The 15,573-nt window shown below is 45.0% G+C and overlaps 1 protein-coding gene across 6 annotated transcripts in view; it reads left to right on the top strand.

Moving 5' to 3' along the window:
* Window positions 1-875: 875 nt before the first annotated feature.
* atxn1a (ataxin 1a) overlaps window positions 876-15,573 on the top strand; it is a 309,041-nt gene continuing 294,343 nt past the window's right edge. For 5 of the 6 annotated variants that reach the window (XM_059945541.1, XM_059945547.1, XM_059945537.1 and 2 more), the window contains exon 1: window positions 876-1,034. The gene's annotated coding sequence lies outside the window, so the exon portion shown is untranslated. Of the gene's footprint in view, window positions 1,035-8,864; window positions 8,882-15,573 lie in introns of those variants that run through there. The other variant, XM_059945540.1, reaches the window with a different exon arrangement.

The raw sequence follows: 15,573 nt of genomic DNA, 5'->3' as shown, positions 1-15,573 counted from the left end.
CATCATAGATATATAATCATGCTTATTCAGTTTAAAAAGGGGGTTGCTAGTACTGAGGGTTGAGAAAAGGAGGTGGAACTTGTGATGCCTGGCTTCTTCAGGGAGATGAAACATCGCGCCCATTGAAAGAGGTGTGTGTGTGTGTGACCTTTAAGGCAGTTAGAGATTGAGATGTGTGTGAGCTGAAGGACCTGCAAGGAAGACACGCTGCATATTTATACGTTAGGACTTTGCAACTTTACTCCCAGCTGCACATTGCAGGAATATTAACCCTAAAGATGACAAGCAACGTGACCTAGAAAAGAACAATGAATGTATTATATGATACGTGTTTATATTTATATTAAAATGTTACTCTTGGTAACATACTATCATTATTTCTATTTATTATATAATTTCACTAACTTTGTTTTTCGAGTTCAGCGCAATAAGCTCTTGCAACGGATGGGTTAAATTAGTTGGCAGTTTACAATCTGCGCTATTGTTACCAATGCGTCCTACCGCACTGCCCGGTCCAGATTACTCAACTGGATTTTAAACGTCTCCTTGGTTGTACGGTACACGTGACTTTTACAAGTTTAGCCTCTGTGCTGGAGCGCGGAACAATGTACTATCTCCCAACATTTCTCTCCAGTGGCTTGAACAGCACTCGGTTGCAAAATACTAATTTACATATTTTCCTCTAGCTCCGGTTCTCTACAGCTATGTGCTCACATTAATCTCTGGGGCTGCTGGCAGCCCGCCAGTATGTGTGTTGTCTTGCATCCTTTGCATATAGTAGAATCCTTAAGCTATTGCAGACACAGCCAACTGCTCCATATTTGGCTTCTGTTACATACACACGCACTTACAGGGAGTGAGAGAGGAGAGAGAGAGAGAGAGAGAGAGAGAGAGAGAGCGCGAGCGCGCCAGCGGAGACAGCAAGAGAGCTAGCTGTCTGCAAGACAGACATTACTACACAATTGTACAAGCTTCGCTTCCTTTGCCGAGAAGCGCCACCTTCTAAAAGCATCACCGCCTTTTATTTCAATGCAGTAAGTCTTTTAAAATGTTCGTCCTGGGATCTTTTCTCCCACTCAGTTGCTCGGTGTGTGTGTGTGTGTGTGTGTGTGTGTCGTGAAATGGCTGGTTTCCCCACAGTAGTACAAACGCCGCCTTTCCCACAGATCTGATTGAGAAAACTGCAAGTGTGTGTAAAAACGGAGTACGCACTAGATGTGGCTCAGTCGGTGCTTAGCTTCCCCACCCCAGTATTTGCACCGTTTGCTTGTTTAAGGAAGGGAGGGTGTTTGAAAACTGGTGCCAGGTGGGGGGAACCCTGTTTACGGTGGGTTGGGATATGAGTACCGGGTGTTGCCTTAGAAAGCAGTGGCTGACAGCTCCGCTCAATCGGGTCACCCAGGAGGGGGGCTCGCGTTGCGTAACACGGGCTAGTCCGCACAAGGCAAGATTTAGTTTTGTTTACAATGCTGGCTGTGCATTGTAGTAGTGGGGAGGGGGACTGCGCGGTTAAACCTAAAGTAGACGCTGCCAGACTCCGCTTATTGTTACTTTGTCGCCTCCGACTGCCCTGCACGGATCCCTGTGTCACCCCCCCCCCCCCCACCACCACCATATGCCTTCTCATTCACTCGGTGCGGGGGTATTGGTTTTCGGCGCGTTTAACCGGGTTGTGTACTTCTCCAACACTGCCGAGAAATCTCGGCACTCTGTCTCGTGAACGCACCAGTATTTTGTTTTCAAAACCGTCACATAGTGTAAGAAATTGCGAGGGGGAGCTGGGGGACTCGGAGTCTTGACCCCCGTCGTTTTAATAAAAGACTAATGTCGCTTCAAAGCGACAGTTCGGTACGGATGGGGACGTTAACGTTTGGTGAGACACAGCTCCCGGGGATGAAAACATGAATGAGTGTGGGAGTAGTATAATTACTTCTAAGACATTTGTATCAGTGCCATGCTTTAAAAAAAACATACATTAAATTTTCTGTGCGTTTAATGGACCGAGTGACGATATCCGCCTGTACAAGTTCTTGGATAATCTACCGGGTGCACTGCATTTATATACATGTTGGTGTAGGATTTCACTGCACAACCCGTGGACCTGATCAATCATGTAATTAGATCTGGTCGCTTGGTAACAGACGTTATTTATCTGCTGATGGAGGTGCGTATGTTTATCTTCTGAAAGATCTTCCGTTCTTTAGTATATATCAGAGTAAAAATATCCTTTCCCCTTCAACCAAATCCACTTCCAAATATATCGAATCGCAAATTTTGTTTTGGTACAGAAAATAAATATATTATGCCTAATTCAAGATCCTTGTAATCCTGGATATATTTTAACATCGAACAATCGATGTTGCGGTTGATTTTATATATAATGCTGGCTCAGGGCTAATCTGGGTAGGGTATGCGATTTAAAATGCCGTCGTGTCTGACCTTTCAGGGGTCAGTGCTCAGGGGATCTCAGTGGGGCAAACCTGGGAAATCGTGCCCACTTGGAAATTGCTGGACATTTGTAATTGTAAGTTTCAGACTCCTGACTGGTAATCTTGTTAAAGATATTGTTCTTAGTGGAGTAGTATGTGTGACATGTCAGGAATGTGTGAATGTATGTTGGTGCAACCTTTTATTGTATGTACAGAATGGTTGAGTGTGATAGGAAGGGGTGATTTGATTATGTGTATAAAAGTGCATGGGGTGTTAGTGAGATTCAAGGATGGTTTGTAATGTTAGAGATTCAAAGGTTGTACGAACCATGACCATAGAGGTGTCTGATTTGTCACCTAATGAAACCCGTACGTCTTTTAGTACCAGTTGGAAGTGTGTGTGTGTGTTTGCTCACCAGTTTCCTTTGATACATAACTAAAAGATGGGCCTGGGCGGGTGGGGGGGGGGTGTACGACAAATACTCTCTTTTTTAACCCCTAGGAAAGCAGGGGTGTGTTACTGATAATCTGACCTTGTCACTTTTGCCCTGGTAATCCTGGGGATTTTTGAGGGGAAAACCTAGCATTATACACACTCACCACAATGAGGCATGTGTGCATTGTGAAGCCTGATGGTATCCTGGTGAGATGTCTACATCACTGTGGTTACAAACATTGAGTATAGACCTTGTAGTAAGGCTCATCCATTTCCTTCCCCACAAGAACTTAGTCTAACATTTCAGATAGAAGAGAGCGATCCCTAAAAATAAGATCATTGACCAAACATTTCCAGTTTTGGGAACAAGTAGTCAATCCATAATATCAACCCTTAGTAAATAATTTGTGCCCAGAAATCCAAACAAGTAGAAATCATGTGAGTTTAGCCACTCCGTGGGTCAATGTCAAATGAAGATGAGGGCAACATTTCAGATTTCAAATTTTTTTCAAAATATCATTTAAATAAAATAGTTGGAGCAGTTAAAGTGAGAGGGACTGAGAGAACATGGACACTTATTAACTTTACTGTTGTTCAGGCCTTTAAATAATGAAAAGGAAATCCAATTTAAAAGACTTTAGAAGATTTATGAAAGGTCAGTCCCAGACAAAAGGAAACATGTGAAGTGTGTGTTCAGTGGAAATAATGCTGGAAGTATTTAGTGCTTAGTGTTCCATCCAAATTGTGGTCTCTGGTCCATAAGAAATAGGCAACTGAGGATTTCATGTGCCTATTTAATTTCTAATGTAACTTACCAGGGTTGTTAACTGAACTGTGTCAAAACTAAGACAAGTTAAAGGTCTACATGCTTTCATACCTCTCTCCCCCCAATATTGTTTCAATTGTTTTCTATCTAATCCTGTGCTTGTCCTTCCTTTATTTCCTGCCTAAAGCTCTCAGATTTAATTGGACACTTAAGTACCATGTCTGTGTACAGATAAGGGATTAGTATTAGTGCCAAATGTCTTCACCTGATCCCCCAGAGCCTTTCACCACCTATTGGACATAATGTCTGGGGTGGTGAATGCTCACCACTTTCTTGGTTGAGTGCATTACTTATCTCCCCAAACTGCACACACTCTGACACTTTCCTCTCGATTTACCCAGTTCTTCCTACACCCATCCTAGACCATCATTACCCTGTTACTTTCCCCTCCACCACCCACTCCACTTGTGCACTGTTCCCACCTCCCTTTAGTGATACCATGCTCCACTTTCCTTCCTGCACTGCTTTGCCACCTCCACCCATCATCATCTCCCAGCATCAATGCCATTTCCACTCTCCCCTCCTCCCTATGCTTATCTGCTTTTCTCACCTGGATCCACCTATTTCTTGACAGCTCTTGCTTCACTCCTTCCTCTTTCTCTTCCTTTATCAGTCCATTTGAAGGGTCTTGACCTAAAATATCGACTGCTCATTTCCCTCCACAGATGCTGGGTCCCTCCAGCATCTTGTTTGCTGTTTCCCCAAAATAGTTCCCCCATTCTCTCCTGAAGCCTCCTCCATCTATACCTCCCTATCCTGTTTTGTTGAGTGCTACAAGACTTTTTCTAATTTGAGAGGGTGCCATGGAGTTAGAAGTTTTTGTTGGTGGGTGAAGCTACAGTCTCTCACCACTGCATTTGCCAATGTTGAAAATTAAGAGCAAGGATGCATTATTGTCAACACAGCAGTGGTTGAGGAGAGCACTGCAGAGTGGTGCTGCAACTATTGCATCTCACAGTGCAGTGGAAGCAAGAGAGTGGCTGAGGACAGCAGAGGGCACACGAGATGCTAGACATCAGCAGGGTAAGCATGCTTGCAAAGGAATTATAAATACATTGACTTTGAGGCAGCAGATGTTTTTCTTTAAAAAAAATGACAGATGTAAAGGTACTTTAAGCTGACCATTATTTTACTTCAAATGCATATACTTGCAGCCTTTTCCCCAATGTTGTCTCCCTCAGTCTTTCTGCAGCTAAGGGAGCTGTAGTGATAAAGGTGGCCTAAACAACATCTTGTTTCGATTCACAAACCTATGATCATTTGAAAGGTACTTTTGTGTAAAAGAAGATGGAATCATCAAGTGATTTAATGCAAACTAGCCTATTGACTGTGGATTTAATGTGCCGATTTTTTTTCAATTGTCAGATAATTTGTATTAAGGAGCTTTGAATTCGGCTGGATAAGGGAAGTAACTACATTAAGAGCAGTTCATTTTTACTTGAATCATTGCGAGGTAAAAGCTTTTGTGTACTGTGCCCAATGGCATTTCTTAAGAGCTACCATGAGTCTGCTGCCTGCATGCTGCTGAAGCTTGTACCGATGAAAGGCATCACTTTATGATATTTTGATGAGCTCCTGAATTCTTGATCTCTTGATCTACCCTGTCATTGCCATTGCACTTTATTTGTCTACATGAACTGCGTTTTCCCTGACTCTACAACTATATTCCTTCTTATTTTTACGACCTTATGATTGAAATGATCTGTTTAAATGGCATGCAAAACAAAAGCTTATTGTTACATGTGACAATAATAAACTAATATCAATCTTCTGTCCAATGAATGTGGAAGAGTGACTACTTAGACATCATTGCATCTCAATATTAAATTTTGATTTGTTCAGATACCCAATTTACACAGGGAACAAAAAGAGGAAATAAAAGAGCATCAGTTATATTTGATATATTTCAACCTGGCTACCTAACCAGAGCCTTTGCATCCAATACAGGCTGGATTAAGTATCACAAAGGTTAAAGAGAGGGTGGGGGGGAGTACAGTAGCGTAGCGGTTAGTTTGACACTATTACAGTTCGGGACATCAGAGTTCAGAGTTCAATCCTGGCATCCTCTATAAGGAGTTTGTTTGTCCTCCCCATGGAATGTGGGGGTTATCCCTGGGTGCTCTGGCTTCCTCCCACAGTCCAAAGACATCCGAGTTAGTAGATTAATTGTTTGTTATGATTAGGCTCGGGTTAAATCGAGAAGGGCCAGCAGGGCCTATTCCAGGCTGTGTCTCTAGATGACTAGAACTCCTGGGTCGGGCTAGGATTGGCTGTGTTAGCTTTTAATTTTATTCCTGAGCAGATCTCTGCTTCACATCTCTCAGAAGGCTTTCGTGCAAAGAGCTGTTTTGGAGAGGTTACTATTATGTAAACAACTGTGGCATCCATTTTATGCACTGTAATTGGCCAGTAAAATGAATGAATGTCATTCTGTTAACTGAGGTGTTGGTTACATAATCCTGTCGTCATTGTCCTCTGCATCTTCTTCACGACTCCCAAGAAAGTGATTACATTTTGCTCTAATGATTTAAATGATCCATGAGACTTTTTGGAAAGGGCATTCTACATTTTCCCAACACATTTTGCAGATAAGAATTTCGGGATTAGTTTCCAACTGGCTTCATCCCATTTTAAAATTATGTTACTGCATTATCCATTGGAAGGAGATATCATTCCTAACATATCCTGCTAATTCCTGTGATTATTGTAAATACTTCAAGCAGAGCATTCCGTGACCTTGTCATTCGTAGGGAACATGTCCAATTTTACCCACTCTCTCATCGCAGTTTATTCACTTCATTCCAGATATTATCCTTGGCAAAGCATCCCTTGAATTGCAGCCCTGCCTTCACGCCAGGCATCTAAAACAAGTTAGCGATGAGTGGAGGCACTGAAGTAGTGGCAAGTTTCAGCCTGTGACCTGTAGGGAGTGGTACTCTGCCTAGGCTAGATTTCAGCCCTCCCTAACAGTAGCTGTCAGCTGCAGGCATCTGTCACTCCTCCAGAGTGTCTGGTGGGACCACTCCAGCATCAGTCAGTGGTCCTCAGGCACATCCTGGGAGGGAAGGGAATGGAAGAAGGGTCTGTGAGCTGAGAGGAGATTGTCCAAGGCAGCGCGGTGGGGCAAGAAAGCCTTTTGCCATACTATACGTAGAGTACGTTTACCTGCATTTTATTTGGTGGCCTCCCAGAGCCCCTCCAAGAGTTACTGACCAGATGGAAGAAACTCAGTCAGAAAATGCATGCTTCAAACAAATTTTAACTAGTGTTTGTGAGGGGATTAACAATATGTTGTGGAGACCAAATTTTCACATCAGGATGTGGTCTACTGTTGAGTGTCCTTTGAAGTAGTTAAGCAAGTCACTCAGTCCTACCACAACCACAGCCTGAGTATCAAGACAGCGCAACATCTGACAGACCACCTTCCAGTGGCTCGGGCGCCAAATTTGTACCCCAGAAGCTATTTGGGGAGTGTTGTCTCAGTTGGAAGAACCATCGCACAGATATGACAGTGGCAGCCTAACTTGATCATGTTGACAGAATCAGATTCACTGACAGAACATGGAATCTGTAGTTTTGCAGCAGTACAGTGCCAAGATGTAAACATTTATAAATTGGAAAATACTGCTAAAGAAATAAATAATATAGTAGCATTGTTGGACTGTTCCGGAATTTGATGGTGGGAGAGGAGGTGTTCCTAAATCACTGAGTATGAGCCTTCAGGCTCCTGTACCTCCTCCCCAATGGCAGTAACAAGAAGAGGGCATGTCCCAGATGATGCATGCTCCCTTTGTTATGGTCCGGTCTGGAGCCCACATTCCAGGTCTTGATCTGGTCTGCAGACTCCGGACTCCGGGTCTTGTAGCCGTCCCTCCTTTCACCCTTGAGCCCAAGTAGTCACACCTGTGGATCATTGTGGCTTGTTTGGACTCAAGGAGGCGCTCCTGATGCCCATCGGCTGGCGGTGGCATCTGGGGGCTCTGGGACTGAGTTTGGGGGGGGGGGGGTTGTCCTACATATCTTGTTCCTTTGATTGCCCTGGCTTGGAGTTCCCCTCATTAAAGACGAGTTCTTCGAACAAGTCTGGCAGTCACCCTGGACCTAGTTCCCTTCCTATCCCTTGCCTCCGTTGGGCAAGCCTGGCTGGACTGCAGTTATCCAGTGGGGGACTCTGCCCCTTTCCATCCCTTGCTGCCAATGGATTGTGCCCTGCAACCTACCCAGGTGCCCTGCGACCTGCTCAGGCCCCCGTGTTCGTGCCTGGGAGGTCCGGGCCCTACCCAGGAGTTATGCTAGTGAACTCCAGGATCCCACCTTGCCTAAACTCTGACTCTCCCAGAACCCCGGAATCACCTTAAACGTCACATCCCTCACGCACACCACGGTCACCACATCTTGTCTATCGTTTAGTTGTTCCCGTCCTGCCCCTAGTACTTCAGTGCCTGCGTTCTGCACTTGGGTCCAGCCTCCTGTCCCTTTATGACACCCTTCCTGAGGCACTACCTCTTGAAGATGTCCTCATTGGGGAGGGTTGTGCCCATGATGGAACTGGCAGGGTGGACAAAACAAATTCTGATTTAGGTTAGAGACATAATTAGATGCACATCAGCTCTGGCAGGATCTGCAGGCCATCACTTACTACACAGCAAAACTTAACATCATGAATGGCTGTGATGCTTCACTCCTAGATTAACTCAATGCCTTTTAGGTGTGCTTTGAAAGGGAGAATAAAACTACACCAGTGTGAATCCCTGCAGCCAACATCAGAACATCTTTCAAGAGGGTGAACCTCGCAAGGCATAAGTGTATTTGGTAGGGCTCTGAAAATCTGTGCTAGCAATGTTCAAGGACATCTTCAATCTCTCACAGCTGCAGGTAGTGTTTGCCACTTGCTTCAAAATTTTCTTCGGCAGTTTAACGGGGGCACAACTGTGCAAGCGCGTGTAAGTCGGACCGTGAGGCAGCAGGAGTATTTAAAGAGAACAGTTTGTGGAAGTAGGTCATTTTCTTTGGCAGTTTAACGGGGGCACGACTGCGCAAGCACGTGTAAGTCGGACCGTGAGGCAGCGGGAGGACAATAGAGAACAGTAGACGGAGCGGGCGATGGAGTAGAGAGGGACAGAGTAGGAATGCTTTGTCTCCAGAGGTTTCGGCGAGCAGAGGCGGAGGACGAGCTTCACTCCAAGTGAGGTAAGGCCGGGTAAGTTCCTTTCAAAGGAGAAAGTTTCAAAAGTTGAGGCAAGTATTGGGTAGGTCATGGCAGCTGAGATCGGCCCTGTGGTTTGTTCATCCTGCAGCATGTGGGAAATCAGGGATACTTCCAGTGTCCCTGACGACTACGTGTGCAGGAAATGTGTCCAGCTGCGGCTTCTGGCAGACCGCATTGAGCGTCTGGAGCTGCGATTGGATTCATACTGGAGCATCCGCAATGCTGAGAAAGTCGTGAATAGCACGTTCAGTGAGTTGGCCACACCGCAGGTAAAGGCTACACAGGCAGAAAGGGAAGGGGTGGCCACTAGACAGCGTAGCAGTAGACAGGTAGTGCAGGAGTCCCCTGAGGTCATCTCCCTCCTAAATAGATATACTGTTTTGGATACTGTTGGGGGAGATGTCTCATCAGGGGAAGGCAGCAGCTGCCGAGTTCATTGCACCATGGGTGGCTCTGCGGCACAGGAGAGAAGGAAAAGGAGTGGAGAGCTATAGTGATAGGGGATTCGATTGTAAGGGGAATAGATGGGCGTTTCTGCTGCCGCAAATGAAACTCCAGGATGGTATGTTGCCTCCCTGGTGCAAGGGTCAAGGATGTCTCTGAGCGGCTGCAGGACATTCTGGAATGGGAGGGTGGTTGTGGTGCACATAGGTACCAACGATACAGGTAAAAAACAGGATGAGGTCCTACAAGATGAATTTAGGGAGTCAGGAGATAAACTAAAAAGTAGGACCACAAAGGTAATAATCTCTGGATTACCACCAGTGTCACGTGCTAGTCAGAGTAGAAATAGGAGGATATTTCAGATGAATACGTGGCTTGAAAAAAGGTGCAAGGGGGAGGGATTCAAATTTCTGGGGCATTGGAACCAGTTCTGGGGGAGGTGGGACCGGTATAAACAGGACGGTCTGCACCTGGGCTGGACTGGAACCAATGTTCTAGGGGGAGTGTTTGCTACTGCTGTTCAGGAGGATTTAAACTAATGTGGCAGGGGGATGGGAACAAGTGCAGAGAGACAGAGGGGTGTAAAATGAGGGTAGAAGCAAAAAGTAGTAAGGTGAAAAGTAAAAGTGGCAGGTAGGCAAATCCAGGGCAAAAAGCAAAAAGGGCCACTTTTCAACATAATTGTATAAGGGCTAAGAGTGTTGTAAAAACAAACCTGAAGGCTTTGTGTGTCAATGCGAGGAGCATCCGTAACAATGTGGATGAATTGAATGTGCAGATAGTTATTAATGAATATGATATAGTTGGGATCACAGAGACATGGCTCCAGGGTGACCAAGTATGGGAGCTCAATATCCAGGGATATTCAATATTCAGGAGGGATAGACAGGAAAGAAAAGGAGATGGGGTAGCATTGCTGGTAAGAGAGGAGATTAACGCAATAGAAAGGAAGGACATTAGCCTGGGGGATGTGGAATCGATATGGGTAGAGCTGCATAACACTAAGGGGCAGAAAACGCTGGTGGGAGTTGTGTACAGGCCACCTAACAGTAGTAGTGAGGTTGGGGATGGCATTAAACAGGAAATTAGAAATGCGTGCAATAAAGGAACAGTAGTTATAATGGGTGACTTCAATCTACATAAAGATTGGGTGAACCAAATTGGTAAGGGTGCTGAGGAAGAGGATTTCTTGGAATGTATGTGGGATAGTTTTCTGAACCAACATGTCGAGGAACCAACTAGAGAGCAGGCCATTCTAGATTGGGTATTGAGCAGTGAGGAAGGTTTAGTTAGCAATCTTGTCGTGCGAGGCCCCTTGGGTAAGAGTGACCATAATATGGTGGAATTCTTCATTAAGATGGAGAGTGGCATAGTTAATTCAGAAACAAAGGTTCTGAACTTAAGGGTAACTTTGAAGGTGTGAGACGTGAATTAGCTAAGATAGACTGGCAAATGATACTTTAAGAGTTGACGGTGGATATGCAATGGCAAGCATTTAAAGATCGCATGGATGAACTACGACAATTGTTCATCCCAGTTTGGCAAAAGAATAAACCAGGGAAGGTAGTGCACCCGTAGCTGACAAGGGAAATTAGGGATAGTATCAAGTCCAAAGAAGAAACATATAAATTAGCAAAAAAAAGCAGCACACCTGAGGACTGGGAGAAATTCAGAGACCAGCAGAGGAGGACAAAGGGCTTAATTAGGAAAAGGAAAAAAGATTATGAGAGAAAGCTGGCAGGGAACATAAAAACTAACTGTAAAAGCTTTTATAGATACGTGAAAAGAAAAAGATTGGTTAAGACAAATGTAGATCCCTTACAGTCAGAAACAGGTGAATTGATCATGGGGAACAAGGACATGGCAGACCAATTGAATAACTACTTTGGTTCTGTCTTCAATAAGGAGGACATAAATAATCTTCTGGAAATAGTAAGGGACCGAGGGTCTAGTGAGATGGAGGGACTGAGGGAAATACATGTTAGTAGGGAAGTGGTGTTAGGTAAATTGAAGGGATTAAAGGCAGATAAACCCCCATGGCCAGATGGTCTGCATCCCAGAGTGTTTAAGGAAGTAGCCCAAGAAATAGTGGATGCATTAGTGATAATTTATCAAAACTCCTTAGATTCTGGATTAGTTCCTGAGGATTGGAGGGTGGCTAAAGTAACCCCACTTTTTAAAAAAGGGGGGAGAGAAAAACCGGGGAATTATAGACCGGTGAGTCTGACATTGGTGGTGGGGAAAATGCTAGAGTCGGTTATCAAAGATGTAATAACAGCACATTTGGAAAGAGGTGAAATCATCGGACAAAGTCAGCATGGATTTGTGAAAGGAAAATCATGTCTGACGAATCTTATAGAATTTTTTGAAGATGTAACTAGTAGAGTGGATAGGGGAGAGCTAGTGGATGTGGTATATTTAAATTTTCAAAAGGCTTTTGACAAGGTCCCACACAGGAGATTAGTGTGCAAACTTATAGCACACGGTATTGGGGGTATGGTATTGATGTGGATAAAGAATTGGTTGGCAGACAGGAAGCAAAGAGTGGGAGTAAATGGGACCTTTTCAAAATGGCAGGCAGTGACTAGTGGGGTACCGCAAGGCTCAGTGCTGGGACCCCAGTTGTTTACAATATATATTAATGATTTAGACAAGGGAATTAAATGCAGCATCTCCAAGTTTGCAGATGACACAAAGCTGGGCGGCAGTGTTAGCTGTGAGGAGGATGCTAAGAGGATGCAGGGTGACTTGGATAGGTTAGGTGAGTGGGCAAATTTATGGCAGATGCAAATTAATGTGGATAAATGTGAGGTTATCCACTTTGGTTGCAAGAACAGGAAAACAGATTATTATCTGAACGGTGGCTGATTAGGAAAAGGGGAGGTGCAACGAGACCTGGGTGTCATTGTACACCAGTCATTGAAGGTGGGCATGCAGGTACAGCAGGCGGTGAAAAAGGCAAATGGTATGTTGGCATTCATAGCAAAAGGATTTGAGTACAGGAGCAGGGAGGTTCTACTGCAGTTGTACAAGGCCTTGGTGAGACCACACCTAGAGTACTGTGTGCAGTTTTGGTCCCCTAATCTGAGGAAAAACATTCTTACCATAGAGGGAGTACAGAGAAGGTTCACCAGATTGATTCCTGGGATGGCAGGACTTTCATATGAAGAAAGACTGGATCGACTAGGCTTATACTCACTGGAATTTAGAAGATTGATGGGGGATCTTATTGAAATGTATAAAATTCTAAAGGGATTGGACAGGCTAGATGCAGGAAGATTGTTTCCGATGTTGGGGAAGTCCAGAATGAGGGGTCACAGTTTAAGGATAAAGGGGAAGCCTTTTAGGACCGAGATAAGGAAAAACTTCTTCACACAGAGAGTGGTGAATCTGTGGAATTCTCTGCTACAGGAAACAGTTGAGGCCGGTTCATTGGCTATATTTAAGAGGAAGTTAGATATGGCCCTTGTGGCTAAAGGGATCGGGGGTATGGAGAGAAAGCAGGTACAGGGTTCTGAGTTGGATGATCAGCCATGATGATACTGAATGGTGGTGCAGGCTTGAATGGCCTACTCCTGCACCTATTTTCTATGTTTCTAAAAGGATGACTATCATATCTGTGCCCAAGAAGAGCAGGGTGAGCTGTCTGAATGACTATCACCTAGTAGCACTCATGTCTACTGCGATGGAGTGCTTTGAGAGGTTGGTCATGGCTAGAATCAACTGCCCATAAAGGACCTGCTGCAATTTGCCTATCGCCACAACAGGTCTACAGTGGATTAAATCTCCACCCGCCCTTTGATCACCCGGACAGTAGTAATACCAATGTCAAGTTACTGCTTAGCGTTCAACCCTCAGTTTTAATCAATACACTGGAAAATCTGGGCCTCTGTACCTCCCTCAACAACTGAATCCTTGACTTTCTCACTGGGATCAAAGTCTGTGTGGATTGGAAATAACATCTCCCCCTCACTGACAGTCAATGCTGGCATACCTCTGGGGTGTGAGCTTAACCCCCTGCTCTACTCCATCTACACCCACGGTTATGTGGCTAGGCACAGCTGAAATGACATCTATAAAAGTGCTGATGACACAACTATTGGTGGCAGAATTTCAGATGGTGACAAGGAAGCACACAGGAGTGAGATAGATCAGCTGGTTGGGTGGTGTTGCAGCAACAACCTTGCACTCAATGTCAGTAAGACCAAGGAATTGATTGTGGACTTTAGGAAGGGGGAGTTGAGGGAATAAACACCATTCTTCATCAAGAGATCAGCAGTGGAAAGGGTGAGTAGTTTCAAGTTCTTAGTGTCAACATCTCTGAGGATCTACATATTACCCAACAGATTATGTAACAGATCAATGCAATTACAAAGAAGGTGGCTATAGGAATTTGAGGAGAGTTGGTATGTCAGCAAGAACACTTGCAAATTTGTACAGATATACCGTGGAGCATTCTAACTGGCTGCATCACTCTGGTATAGAGGAACCACTGCACAGGATCAGAAAAAGTTGCAGAAAGTTATAAACTCAGCCATAACGGGTACTAGCCTCCCCAGCATTCAGGATGCCTCAAGAAGGCAGCATCTATCATTAATCATCTCCATCACCCAGGACATGTCTTCTTCTCATTGCTACCATCAGAGAAGAGACAGGAGCCTGAGGACACACATCGGGCAGAGTTGACCATTGATATTGTGTGCTAGCTGTCTAGATACCCAAGCCAGGGCAGTTTGATATGGAGAGCAAGCTGTTGCCCATGCAGCAAACTCCCCCTCTCCACGCATCAGATGAACCCAAAGGAATGGCAGAGGCTGATAGCTTGGCACTAGCAGCATTGCTGGAGTTTCCAGTCAGCATTGAACTCAAGACTGCCTTAGGGACTCCAGCTCCAGATATTTCCTTCAGGGTTTACTCCCGAAGCCTTCCTCACGAGTGGCTTGAGCTCAGTTTTCCTTCTCCTTGATGAGCTGCCAACCACGGTTTACGAGCCACAGCTGCCAGAAGCGACAGGTTTTAAGGCACCAGTAACCCGCCTTTGCCCCTTCTCCTGTTGGTAGAAACAGTTCTGCCGGACTTAGTAGCTAAGCCACTTGTGAAGGCCAGGAACTGGACTTGGTTGTCGGAGGCTATTTGAGGTGCACGCCATTGGGTGCATTGGGTGGGAGTTGGTCCCCATTACCACCCCCGCTATAACAACCTTGCTGCCACTAAAGAACGAATTTCACAGCATATGCTAGTGATATTAAACCTGATTCTGAATCCTCTGGAGTCTCTTGCAATCCTGTGCATTGGGGCTTCGTACCAGGCTGTGATGCAACAAGTCAGAAGGCTCTCCACTGTACAATAATCAGTATGAGTATTTGGTGTTGAGCCCAGGATAGATTCTTTAAGATGTTGATGCACAGAAATTTGAAGCTGCTCACCCGTTCTAGCACCGACCCTTCACTGAGGGCCAGTGTGTGTTCTTCTGAACCCATAGACAGTTCCTTTGTCTTGCTGATATTGAGTTCGGTTATTATTGTGACACCACTCAATGTGCCGATCTTATTACCTTATCGCCATCTGAGATTCTATCTACAATGGTGGTGTCATCAGTGAACTTAGCGATTGTGCGTGTGTTGTGGATAGTCGCACAGTCATGAATGTTGAGAGAGTAGAACAGTACCAATCCACACTGATTGTGTAAACAATGTGCCAGATATCCATGACAGACCTTGGGTAACTCTTGTCTACCACAGGGAGTGGCACAACAGTTCATATGAGGGAGGCGGTGGCCCTGAAAGTCCTGAACAATGACTCATAGTATCAGTCAAACACGGGCAAGTAACATTTACCACCTAGCACCCTCCCTCAGCTGATGGATTAATCCTTCTCCATGTTGAACAACACATAGAAGTATTGAAAGTAGCAAGGGCTGAGAATGTATGGACTGCACTGTCCATCAGCAGGACAGGCTAGTAACCCCACTTACAGGAGGCTAGCAGAGCTGTGAAGGGCAGAATGGCCAGAGTGGATCTGTGGCCAGATGGATTTGAATCAGCCTCCTTGACCTCATCTTCAGTAATCGATCTCCAACAGCAGCAGTACTTATTCGCTGTAACATTGGACATGGTGACTACCACATTGTACAAAACCTCTGTTATTGTGCTAAATGGGATGTCGTCAGAATGGACCTTGCATCTCAAACTGGGCATCAGTGAGGCACAGAAATGCACACAAGCACAAG

This window comes from Hypanus sabinus, chromosome 20 (genome assembly GCF_030144855.1).
Source record: "Hypanus sabinus isolate sHypSab1 chromosome 20, sHypSab1.hap1, whole genome shotgun sequence".
In the NCBI taxonomy this organism is placed as follows: domain Eukaryota; kingdom Metazoa; phylum Chordata; class Chondrichthyes; order Myliobatiformes; family Dasyatidae; genus Hypanus; species Hypanus sabinus.
The sequence above is the reverse complement of the archived record's forward strand: the minus strand, read 5'-3'. Positions and strand labels throughout refer to the sequence as shown.